This window comes from Gymnodraco acuticeps, unplaced genomic scaffold (genome assembly GCF_902827175.1).
Source record: "Gymnodraco acuticeps unplaced genomic scaffold, fGymAcu1.1, whole genome shotgun sequence".
Lineage (NCBI taxonomy): Eukaryota > Metazoa > Chordata > Actinopteri > Perciformes > Bathydraconidae > Gymnodraco > Gymnodraco acuticeps.
The window spans coordinates 2,909,636-2,921,839 of record NW_022991513.1 but is presented as its reverse complement, the minus strand read 5'-3'; positions in this window follow the sequence as shown (position 1 = coordinate 2,921,839).

The window sequence follows — 12,204 nt, the reverse complement described above, 5'->3', positions numbered from 1 at the left end:
ACACACACACACACACACACACACACACACACACACACAAATAAGAGTATGACAGCATTAGATCTGGTTTCACAGGATTTCTTATCTCCCCATATTGCCAAACAAAAGAAAACAACTTTCAACAATTCCCATATTATTGATAGCTATTTGAATTTATTACACTTCATTGTTTTTAGGAAAAAGGATTAACAAATTAAAAGGTCAAACTAACAAAGGCAGGGCTCAAATAAATTGTGAAAAACAAGCTGCCATTCTTAATGATAGCGTGATAGGGTTTTTTTTACTGCAAAATGAGTCCAATATCCCACCGAGATAGTGGCTAAATGTTTTGTATGTGCAATATTTGAATTTAGGTACTGTCAGAGTGTAAAAAAGGAATTAGCCATAACAGAGATTATGCACATGGTTTGTTTTGAAATTCAGTCTAAATTACATTTATGTCTTTCTTTATAAAATAAACAAATAAACAGTTCCTTTCTTTGGTCTATGAGGGTTAGCAGTGTAACATACATGAGCATAAAATTCATGACCACACAGATTCTTACAGACAATTGTGAGAAAGTACTTTCATCGTGACATGTCGTCATTCATATGGCCAGACTACTCAGAACAATGTAAGGCTACACACCCTGTCTTTGTGACGGTGTGACCTATGGGACCCCCGTGCCTCTTACTGCCTCTCCTACCCAAACTGGATCCCTACTATACCACTCCAGCACTGACCCCCATTCATTTGCACCGACCTTTCTTATCAGGTCTGCCAGTTTTGGCCGTCGCACAACGATGCATGTAACCAGCCCTTCCCCTTGCTCTCCTCCCCACCTTCTCCCTCTACCATACAAATCTCTCTAGTTTCCTTCTCGTGCATTCACACACATCTAAAACCGCATGCTGTGGGAAGCCTTGCTGACTCAATGTTCATGGGCAGCGCAAGGAGCAGAGTCGGGTGTCGAGGCCTCAGATTCAGAGCAAGAGGCCAAGAAATCAGACCTCTTGGAGGGTGATTAATACAACAGAAAGCCCAGGCTTAGGGAAAGGCCACAGCATCCAGAAAGCTTTCCAGCCAGGCAACGGTGTGCACACACGCACACACACACACACACATGCACACACACACAGACTGCCAAGACAGCTTTCGTGACTGCTTCTTCTGGTTCCTGTACGGTTTCACATTCACTGCGTTTGATCATACAAGCCTGCAACTCACATCACCCATACCTAATTAACAACGAATGGTGAGTGAAGACACTTACACGCATGCAAACACACAATGGCAAGTACAGTACACACCCCTGGCACAAAACACACACTCCTGAGCCATATGACCCCTTACACATGTATGGATTAACGGTGCTGCCTGTCAAATACACACAGTTGATCTTTAGCGGGGAACCGCACACAGTGAGGATTGGGTCAGTAGAAACTTGCACACACACTCTCTGCAAGAGAGCACAGTGCACATTAATAACGGAAGGGAACGTATGAGTGATATGAAAAGGAAAACAGACTGATCTCCTCCTCCTTTATTCACTATATGGGAGTACTGACAGAGCAGTGGACGAAGATGTTTACAACATCCAAGTTTTGGATTTCATCTCAGGAAACAGTTGCACCTAATGATCGGTTTCTATCAAAACAGCAATCTGACTTGGAGAAGAGGAAAATCCATGGAGTGAGAAGGAGTGGGCCAGAGTTCTGACATCTTCCTGACACTTTAATGACTGCCTGTCTTCACTGCCGCATGTCAACAACTTTCACCTCAGCAGACTGTACCTCACTGTCTCTGGGCTTTGGGGCTTTGTGGTTTTGGCCTACCTCACCTCATAAGTGTGAAAATAAAACTTGCCAACCCAAGTCAATTCTGGCCTAATGAGATGTCAGATCACCCCAGAAAATAGACATACTTGGCATCATTAGATCCAGTACGGCACTTTTTTTGAAAAACCATGACAGAAACTGAAATCATTCTCACAATTGTACAGCTGTATTGCTCAGAGACAGTGGCATGCCTACTGTTCCACATGCAGCAGCTGGTACCGTCTGTTTGTCTCCATCATTAGTTAATGAAGCTTATTCTGCCTTGTTAGGATGAATTAACATGGTGGAATGGAGCAAATATACTGTTGATGTAGGAGGATAAATCTGTATTCAAGCTTCTGTATCTGTGTCCAGTTAAGAATGACCCCCTCATCATTCACCAGTAGGAAAACAAAAAGAGCATGCAGGCTCAAGAGAGTATAAACAAGGGGTGTGCCAAATTATGGGTGCTAAAGTGTGTCAGAGAAAGGTGGTTTCTTTGTGCCAATTTAATGTCTAAAAATATGGGCAACCTTAAAGGATTGGATGCCCACAGAGGTATCCGTGCCAGCACCTTTTATATAAAGCGTCTTCTCCTGACTTGTGAAGTGTAATGAGCATCCTGAAACGTTCAATTACAGATTTTCTGCTAACGAGGTAAACAAAGCATCAAACGCAGCTCAAAACAAAGGTCTTGATGAGGAGTTTGTATTCAGGTATACTGGATGTGAATGTCTCTGAAGTTGCGGGGGTGGAAGGTGTTGACAGTGTTAGTGTTTTCCCTAAGAGAGCAGCGCTTGAGTTTCCCCATATTTACGTCAGTATTTACGCATACGTGTACAGGTCCTTTGAGAGGTTTACATATTGAGGGTAATAGGATAACTCTAGCCGCTAACAGCAGAGAAACAGGTGCTTATCTTGTCAAAGCTGTTGTGCTAAGCCAACCTTTGACCCCTGGTTAAGAGCCAATTGAGAAATTAAAACATGAAATGAGCATGCCTTTGTCCCCTCCTCGCTCTTGGCTCCTCTCTCTTATGCGCTCGCAAGCACAAAAACGAATGCATGTGGTAAAGGTCAGCCAGATGATGAATCATTTTACAGCTATTTCCCAATATCCTTCACTGGTGTTTTGCAAACCAGCTTACTTATGAGAGCGGTAAATGAGAAGCGAAAGACATAAGTGGGGAAAAGGAAAAAAACATGGAATGAAGAGAGGGGTGTGGAGGGTGTTTTAAGCAATGCAGGACACACATGGCTGAGTCTGGGGGGTTTTAGCGTAATGTAGAGGAAGGGAATATCGAGGGGTGTGAGGGGAATATACGGGGAAAGGCTTACCGCTGTGTGGGGTCTGTCTCGCGTGCATCCACCACCGGGGCCTGGGTTATTGATTTCAGGCATAAAGTGGGAATATTGTCCAGGGTTTTACTTTGCTATGCAGAGCCTGCCAAGCTCTTTCGAGAAAGCCTCCTCCAGTTACACAGGTCTTTCTCTGACAGATAGACTGACACTGTCTCTTCATGTCAAAATAACTGCGAACTGTAAGACAACTAAATGTTTTTATAAACCCTTTGCAATACATATATACATATATTTATAATGTTGAATACAACAACAGCTTGCAACAACTTTGGCAAGACAACCTTATCACTTTGACTTGTTATTCCATGATTAACAGCAAACAGCAATATGTGCAATTACACATGATATAAATACCTTTTGCAGTACTCTCTCTATCACATAAATGTATGTTATCTCTCCAGACATTTGCAGTTGTATGCATTACTAATGCAATGTAGGATAACAAGAATCATTCATCTTTGGAATACTTTCATAATAAATAAATATCACAACACAACATCTTTCATATTGAGTAAAAATACAGTTTCCATAATATGTGATGATTATTCCTTACACTTTTGGTGAGATCTGCTATAATCAGATATAGTCTCTTTATCAGATTCCTAGGTTGAAATGTGGGTCTGGTTATCATGTCCTTCATACTTCTCATATAAAGCATGACACAAGCAAACACACAATGCATGCCGACATGAACGATCCTTCACGTGCAGTCTGCATGCACACGGATGCATAAACAACAAGTTGAATAGCTGAGAGAAGTGCTCAGGCAGAACCAAGAAGAAATGCAGTATAGGAAATGATATGATCTTTGGTTATCGGCTACTTTGAAACCCATGTGTAACTCGAGCAAACATCACAATTTCATTTTGAGAATCTTGCAATTTAAAGAGACCATTTTTTTTATGTCTCAATTTTATAAAAGTAATATACAACAATTAATTATAATTTAAGAGGCATCAATCATGTGCCACTGATAGTTCACTTCATACAAAAAACCTCTTAAAGTTACATCAAAGTTAAACAAATTAAAACAGGCTAGTGTTTTGCCACTCAAAAAATGTGATGAAAACTACGTCGCTGTGCGGCAGATTCAGAGGGCCAGCAATAACAGCCTGAGGTTAAAAGAAAACTCTCTCATATTAAAACATATCCTATGCCTCATCTACTAACTGCTATAACTTTCCCACAAAAAAGCCACATTTGGTGAGAGCAACAGCCTGGACAGCAGACCTGTGACTCTGGTAAGGATTCAAAAGAATTGATTTGAGGATTTGTTCATGTCTCTGAGTGTAATATATAATGAATGGCATCATAATGCTGAGAATATGTGCAGTGTTTACTACATCAGTACAACAAACTGATTTTCAGAACTAAGGTATACAACCCTTAAACAATATACTTACTAAATGTTACATGCATTTTAAGGTTAACCATACTCAAGTATTATTATTTCAAAGTCAATCAAAGTCATATGTTTGAGAAGAAGTTTGTTAACATTTATCTCATTCTTATAGTTTATTCTTGGGGTCACTTTTATATGTTGGAAGAATAAGGGTTAAACTAAACTTTGGGTAAAATACCAATCAGATTATGCTTTAAAAATAAACCCTTTGCTAATTACTCCATAATAACTCTTCTTCTTTTGGCGGTTGAGTACTACAAAATGTTTAACCCTGCCTCCCACAGAAAGAAGCTGTCAAGTGTTTGGGGTTAGACAAACTGAGCCTGTGTGTCTCCCTAGTAATCTCCAGGCTGCGGAGGGCTGAGGAAGGTGGAGAGGAGCTGCCCTGCTGCAGCCTGAGGGCGCAGGGCAGATCAGGGATAGAGGTTGATAATGAGCAGAGGGATAAAGTAGAGTTATGGAGGTCTTATCACCCTGAGCCCCCGGGTCACACGGCACTGCTGGTGGTCAAAAAACCCTTAATCATTACAAAAACTCACAGCTCTTCTCAACAAACAGGTATTAGTTGTACATGGAGAGGTGAGTCCTTAAAAGGTCATGAGCAACCATAAATGCTCTTTACGTGCATCAAATATATGAGCAGATTTATTTAACTTGTTTTTGTTGTTGTATCATTTGTATTAAATATGGGATGCTAATTGGACCGTATTTTTCCTAGTGAAGCTGCAGGGAGGTTTGAGCACAGGATGGCTCAACTCCCTGTCAGCTGAGCTTTGAAAAACGGCCCCTGGGTGATATCTGTGTTGTCCAGTCAGAGTGAGCTGTGTGGGGGTCAGAGAAGGAGACAGACACGAGTGTGGCGTGCCGGGTTAAACAGACCTCAGGCTGTGATTTGTTGGAGTGAATCAGACGGGAGTCGACCAGAATATGAATAAATCACCTCAGTGGCACCGGTGACAAAAACCTCGATAATGCTCCTATTTAAAGTGCATCTGTGTGCCTCTAAACAGGCATGTATTTATGTGAGTTGATTCGTTGCCCTTACATTTTTTGTTAGATTTGTATTGTAAAGATCTCCTAAAGAAACATTTGTAAGACACACAGAAACAAAGACATATTCCGTTTGAAATATTAATATTTAGAAAATGTTTTTTACAACCAAAATATTATTTTATAAGAGAAAATTGCATTTAGTACTCCCACTTTAAATATATGAAGACTTAAATATTGTACTTAACAAAGTTAAACCACATGAATACAAAAATACTACCTTGCATTGATAACCATGACTGGTTTCCAAAGTTGTTGAAAGGTCACCAAACAATGTTCTACATACTATTCTGACACTGAAACTAAATTTAGTATTTAAAATAAACTACAGAAACACTTTCCCCCTTTGAATGGATTTTAAAATGCACTTTATGTCAAACTCTGCACAAATACCTTTTTTGCACAATAAAGCTCAAACAACCCCGCAATGTAACAACAATCACACCACATTTAAGTTGAGTTGGACTTTAAGCTACACTCTTCAACAATAACATGCAGAGACAATTGGAGGAGCTTAGCAGCAAACTCGCATTGTTGCACAATACAGAGTCTAATGTGTGCAGGCACAGCGGGAATAGGAGGTCAGTGTAACCTGTAGTATCATGCAAGTTCTCAGCCAGGATGAGACAAGCCAGTATTAGCTTACCATTAATATTCTTACTCAAGGCTGACTGTAGACACAGCAGCTGATGAAAAGATTGATTGGAGGAGGTTAAAGAGTAATTTGATACTACTGAGTTTAATGTAATCATGTGTTTTTGGATTAAAACAGCATCAGCAGCAGAGTGGGTGACAAGGAACAGAACTGCTTTCGGCTAATTACTATTACCCCCTTGTTAGGTAACTCTATGTGAAATAAAAGAAAGAAATCTGAATGTTTTTAACAACAAACATGAAATCAGATTTTCTGGATTTGCAGCAGCTCATCTGCGTTTCCGTGGCAACCGTGGTGAAAACAGGAGCAGGCCTCCTCTTCTTCCCTCAGTCAGCATGTATCCCATTATGGTTGTACTGTGCGGACAGAAGAGCTCTGCCTGCTCACCACAACTTTATTTATTTTACTGTCTTTCATCTGCAAACCACCACCAATCTGCATCAGAGGGAAATCCACTCTGTGTATCCCAGAGGTGTCATTTAGGATTGATTCCCTGGAATTAGCAGACGTCAAAGTGGAACCATGTGTGTGTCTGTCTGTCTGTCCATCTGTCTGTCCTTACTAACACCTGTGATAAGGCTTTTTGGACACGGCGAAATGGCATATCACTGCGTTTAATTATCCAAACATTAATTAGGTCCTCCGGGGATCACTGACCACTGAAAGTTCACTATCTTTCACTATCTTTTTCATATCAAGAGCAGCCAAATCTGAGATACATTAAATGCTTCAGAAGCTCATGTGTTAACACCAGATTATCTATTTTCCCCCTAAAGCTGAAACACTCTTAAATGAAGCTTATCCACCTAAGAGACATAACATTTCAAAATACTGCTGCACTGCCTTTACTTTAATTTCCATCTCTGTGGCACATGCCATATAAGACAGAAGTGAAACACACTGGCTCGGCTATTTTCTTTCTTTTTTAAAGTATGCTTGAGCTTTCTGGTTCACAAGATAAACCATAGTGAATCTGCAGAAATCCCATAGGTCAAACATCATAAATTAGATAAGGGGTCATTATTGGGTATCAACTTGAGTAGTGGTGGCTTCTTATTCAGATATGTAGACAGAATGAACAGTGATCCATAACCCTTCGGTTGTTGACGAAAACGTATGACACTGGAGTAAACAACGAGACCACCAACAGCTTCAATACTGCCAAACGTATCGTAGCTGTGTTTATCATACGAGGCTCACACCGCCACAGAAATACAGGGCATACATCACAAGGTCTTTAAGTGGTTCTTGACTTGAATTTGGCCAAGAGCGAAAGTTTCAGGGTAAATTTAAGTGGCTTCACACAAATTGACATGCAGATTGGTAAACATATTTGTGATACAGTGATTCGCCAGTGCCATTTTAGTGCATAGTTTAAAGCTGCTTGTTCAGAATCATCTTCATTTCAACGTAGACTTTATTCAAAGCAAGACATGTTAACATAATACAATTTAAAATCAGTATCCTGTGATTTACAACATTGCGCGTGTGTGGAAAAACATAGCAAGTATACAGTAAAGCTGTTTATCCTGATCAAATGAAAACCAGATCAAATATTAACCCCCATCAATTTCAACCTGAATTTGTATTACCGTAATGAAAATATAAAACAAATACAGATTCAAGATATTATGTCCAAAACACTAAAGCACTGTGTTGACACAAAAATAATGTAATATACATTATAAATAAATAAAAATAGTATGAATGCACATTTGACAAGTTACAAGGATCATGTGTGACAGTATTGGGCAATATGGGTTTCCTTATTGCACAGAAAAAACTTCATAATCACATCATCCTAACTTATTCAATTCAAATGTACATTCTCTCAACATCTTCAGTTACATATAAATATTTGCATGGGATATGAAAATCTGTACACTTTGCACAAATGTCTCCCCAGGTGAATTTATGCTTTCATTTGCTATGTGCAGTCTTTCAAGCAATTCCTCCTTAATTTGTGTGTAAGAGTGCGCGAGACAGAGCTGACTGACCCAACATGAAACATCTGCCACCTGATTGATTTGTGAATCAAACTGCCCATAGCAACAGCTCGAGCCCAGGCTTTTAAAAGAGCAATTTCACCCTAATACATGGCCCATTACCAAATGGCCATTCATCACATTAACCCTGCCTCTAGAGAGCTGCCAGTGTCTCCGTCAGTGCCACAGTGCTCTCTGTCTCCAGTCAGGACACACTCAGCAGCATGTCCACTTTGCCATGACTGTGTTTACCTCAGGAATACACAAACGCAGCCTGCAGCGGGCTCTATTAACGAAGCGAGAAGAACCTCTGCTGATACACAATACAGACTGATTGACCCCCTTATGGTATACATGGACGTACTGTACTGTAGGTACCTTATTTGACATTTTGCAGGTGTCACAGTAATAAAAACAGTATATAATGTAAGATTCTCACACTGCACATGCAGTCTATGCAGCATTGTCTTCTCTTCACTGACCTTAAATAACCATGTTTCTGATGCAGATAACAATACTGAAGTCTGGTACAATATTTTTCCAGGGAGGAAACAAATGCAGCAATCAGCACACTTGCATAAAACACGGAAAAACTATATATATATGTTTTTTTTTTATTCACAAAAATAAACACTTTTACCAAACCTTTAATTAGCATGAAGCAGTGTGCTTTAGCTGAAATTAAGGAGCTCTGGGCCTAGCTGTGGTGGAGTCTGATTACTTAATAATATGGTGATAAACACAACTATCAATCAAAGCCTCTGACAGGACTTACAATTCACAAGAGATGAGCCAAAATAAAAGCTGCTGAGTCTCTCATTGTGGCGGTGCGTATGGGGGAGTGTAACAGGATATGCGCTGCAGTCTGCAATGAAGTTACTTGCACCAATGTGATGATATAAAGAAATAGAGCCCAACTGCAGTAATTCTAGCTGTCTTTTCAAAACAACAGTTATGCAATCTAAGGTGTAAAGTCGCTCAGTGCGGAAGACAACAATGACAATACGTATAAAATACTGGTGGAAGCCAGAGTAAACACTCCTTACATTTCAAAGCATACAGCAGTACGTGGCCAGTGTGTCACTGATTCATCATAAACACATTTTATAATACCATGCTAACATTCTCATTATAATATTCTATCTTTGAGTCCATAAAGTGGACAGTAACCGGAAATGCCCATGTGTTATACAATATAAACTGATGCACAGGCTTTTGGATGATGTTCAAAATAAAGATACTAAATGTGTGATCTTGTTCTGAAACCTACATTTTCTGTTTTATTATATTTTTAAACATTTACAAAGTAATTTTTATTTTAGGATTTCCAAAAAAAGTAATGCATTTATGCAAGTATATTATTACATTTTAAAGCAACATATTTCCCTGAAATGATTAGGTGTGACTATTGCTAGCGTACTTTAATATAATCAACATTTTATTTAATCCAAGTTAGAATAAGTATATAACATTTGGTGTAACCTTGTATATATACCTGGGACAAACAAATAGTATTTAAGTATCAATTAAGATAATAAGTGCTGCATAATCATTTCTTAGAAAGGTAATTAGTAAGGGCCATTACATCTTTGAACACTTTTTTTTATCAATTTATTTTGTTATTGTTTGCAGGAAACCATAGTTATTTGAAATGTGGCAGGCATAGTCATTGAAATAATGTCATAAAATAAACATCTATACATTAATTGTGATATTAATATAGTATATCAATAATAATAAAACAAACATTTGAATAAGTTCATATTGTTGCTGTTGGTTTAAAACGTGTAATCAGTTGGTATGAAATTAAATTGAGCAATTACTCAGATTTCCTTGTTGCTGAGAAGGTTTCTGTGAAAATGACAAAATACATTACAAAGGGAAATTAATCGTCATCACGCTGAAATTAGTTTTTGTGTTGAGATGCATGTTTTCATTCAAATCCACACAGTGATCTGTGTTTCACCTGCCTTGATTAGAAAGCAACTAGATGTGATCAACAGAGTGTACAGTATCTAATCTAATCTAATCTTAAACATTTAAAGTTACCTTTCCTCGACTACAGCCCACTTCTCTGCTAATACTGCTGTTTTCTGTTGGTCTTAAGTCTTCGCAGCAGAGATGACGTGAAATACATGTTGGCTGGAGGTAAATCACTGCAGCGCTGGGGGACTGCAGCCATTCTCTCTCACCTCGCCACTTTTAGCAGACCGTGGCTGATTTCCTTCCTTGCGTGACTCCGGAGTGTAAACACACAGCCAGAGTGACTCATCACTATTTCTCACTTCCATGGTCTGATATAAACACACGAAGGGGTCAGGTGTCATTTTGGGGTGGTGAGTGGGTGGGGAGGCCAGTATGTCTCCCCATAAGACATCTTCCATTCTCCCAAGAATTCACTGCTTCCTGTGGCCAAAGCCGCACGCCTGCCCACTCCAGACTGGGGGAAGGAGAAAGAGAAACACAGTTAGAAATAGGCAGGGAGAAGGACAGACCATTTGGGTTACCTTCTCTGCCACGCTGCTCTCCAGCAAAATGGAAAGAATGCAGTCGTGATGAGCCTGTGTCTGTTTTAACCCAGACACGACAAGAAAAATAGTGATGGTTTGAGGCAACATGGAGGGGATACAATTGGGTTTAATTGCAACTGTGGCATAAATTAACTTCATTCTGTTTCTTTTAGTGGCAAATTGATTGATATGTCATAAAACCTTGTTTACATGTGGCTGCCAACTTGTTTTCATGGACTGATTGGCACTTTGTTCAAATGGGATGTCTAGGAACGTCCTGATCAACACGTTGCCCTCTTGAGCCCTGTGTTATGGCGGGGTAGTCGGGGTGGGAGGGAGGAATCGCCCCTTCCTTTAAGGCCCCAAATCTGAAGAAGGTCCAAATACAGTCCAACATCAATCACCTTGCACTCCACAGCTTTCACACTACCATTGTTATAGAGCAGACCAACGGAAAGAGGCCGTTAGCAGGTGGAAATAAAAAGTCCTTCCACAACTATGGGGTAAAATCCCTCCCAAGATCGTCACAACATTTATACAAGCCATAGAGAGCAACGTCGGGCCGCCAGCAGTCTGGACACACACATTTCTAGTCAGCAACATTCTCAAATGCACTGATATGCAGCCACAGACAGCAAAAACCAGAGGTAAAGACAGTCTGGAATATTAAATCTGCATCCACACATGAGGCAGCCATGGCAATATGTATTTTTATTTATTTTGTAGCCTTTATTTATACAGGTGTAAAATCTCATTGAGACACAAGGTCTCATTTTCAAGAGAGACCTGTTCAGTGGTAACACTACCACACAAAGTTACAGACAGACAGGACACTACACACAGAGGCAACACTAAAATTGTATGCAGGAAAAAGGTGGAGGAAAACAAATACACACACACCAGCTGCTACATTTAATACATGATGTTTGCTCCATTGCTCTGCTGAAATGTGATATTACAATAAACTTCAACATCATACAGACAAATGTGAATGAATATGAATAGAGCAGAATATGTGTTCTAATCAGATACAAACCACATGTTAAATTTTTCAGTATAATTTTCCAAACACCCTTTCCTCTCAGATCGACACACACAGACTCAGGTTAAGATTTTCAGGTGATTATTGTCTGAACAGTGCAAAGGGAAAATCTAGGTGGCCGGAGCATCATGAGGTCAATCAAAAAATAAGCACATAAAACAGGAAGGTGGGATATTGTTGACATTCAGATATTCAATGAGGGTTTACCTCATAAATGTTGTTATTGGTTTTAAATCGAAGGTGTGCTGTGCAGGATACTTGATTGATGATTCACAAGGGTTATGTTGACCTCAATTCTGCAGTAGATACGCTAAAGTGAAAGGCCCATGCAAATTGTCTGAGAGACCTAAATACTTTCTTTATATGCCACTACTTTAGACCAACTTTATTTTCACCATGGCTTG